This window comes from Propithecus coquereli, unplaced genomic scaffold (assembly GCF_000956105.1).
Source record: "Propithecus coquereli isolate 6110/MARCELLA unplaced genomic scaffold, Pcoq_1.0 Scaffold256, whole genome shotgun sequence".
In the NCBI taxonomy this organism is placed as follows: domain Eukaryota; kingdom Metazoa; phylum Chordata; class Mammalia; order Primates; family Indriidae; genus Propithecus; species Propithecus coquereli.
In genome coordinates this window covers 113,642-114,690 of record NW_012148130.1, presented here as the reverse complement: position 1 = coordinate 114,690, position 1,049 = coordinate 113,642, and the positions used below count along the sequence as shown (strand labels likewise).

General features: G+C 63.6%; 1 protein-coding gene across 1 annotated transcript in view; it reads right to left on the bottom strand.

Annotated features, from left to right (window-relative positions):
• The window catches only part of AKT1 (v-akt murine thymoma viral oncogene homolog 1), a 28,789-nt gene that overhangs the window by 26,705 nt on the left and 1,035 nt on the right, over positions 1–1,049 (bottom strand). The gene's annotated exons all lie outside the window — the stretch shown is intronic.

Sequence of the window (1,049 nt, the reverse complement as noted above, 5' to 3'; positions counted from 1 at the left end):
GCCGCCGGACCGCCGTCCTGCCCGTCCCGGGGCCACGTCCTCTCTGGCCTCAGTGGCCCCTTTTGTAAAGTGACCCTGCCCTCCTGGGCCTAGCTCAGCGGTGACCCTAGTAGAATGGGCCTGAGACCGGTCTGGGACAATCCCAGACTTACGCCGACTTTGGGAAGGGTAGGTTAGGGTGACTTTCAGAGTGCGCCCCGTGTGAACGTGCCAGCGCAGGGCGCGGTGGGGGCGGGGTGTAAGTGGGCCCCTGGGGCAGAGGGGCCCGCGGGAGCACGGGGCAGCCCTCTGGGGGAACGCTGGGAGGGGAGCTGTCATTCCCCCATGTGCTGCCTGCTACACACACTGGGGGGGACTCTGCTGGTGTCGAAGGGAGGGGCACACCTGGCCTGACATCCCACCCTGAGCCGCGCGCAGGCACCCAGAGGAGGAACGGTGTTTGCCTGTTGGGGTGGGGGTGTCCCGTCAGACTCAAGGGAAGGGCTGTGACGGCTGGAAAAGCCCAGGACCCTCCCTGCTGGACACAGATGGGCCCCAGGCACCCTGTCCACAGGCCCTGGGAGAGAGGAGCCTCCTCTGAGTGGGATGCAAACGCCGTCCCCCTGCAGATTCAGGGGACACTGCAGGTGACCCCCACCCCAAACCCTCCCTGGGAGGTGGCCCTGGGACTAGAGCCAGAAGTTTCTCCAATTGCCCCTCCCCCACCCAAGGCCCAGGGCTAATAACCCTTTTGTAAGAGGAAGACTTGTGAGTTACCTTCCTGGGGTTGGTAAGTATTTGGGGGGGGGGTCATTTTGTTTTTTATCCAGAGCCAAAGCTCATCTAGGGCACGGAATGGGGGGTAGGGCAGGGTGGGGGGCACATAGACAGAAGCAGGTTCAGCCCAGTGGAGCCCCCAGGACAGTCTGCAGCCAAAATTGGGACTGTGCCCCTGCCTCCTGGGGCTGACCAAGAGAAAGACACTCCCAGAGAACTCTGTCCCCTTGCACAGGGGGCACTCAATCCTCCAGAGGGGGACTCCCAGTTCTTGCCTCTCCCACGGGCACCTC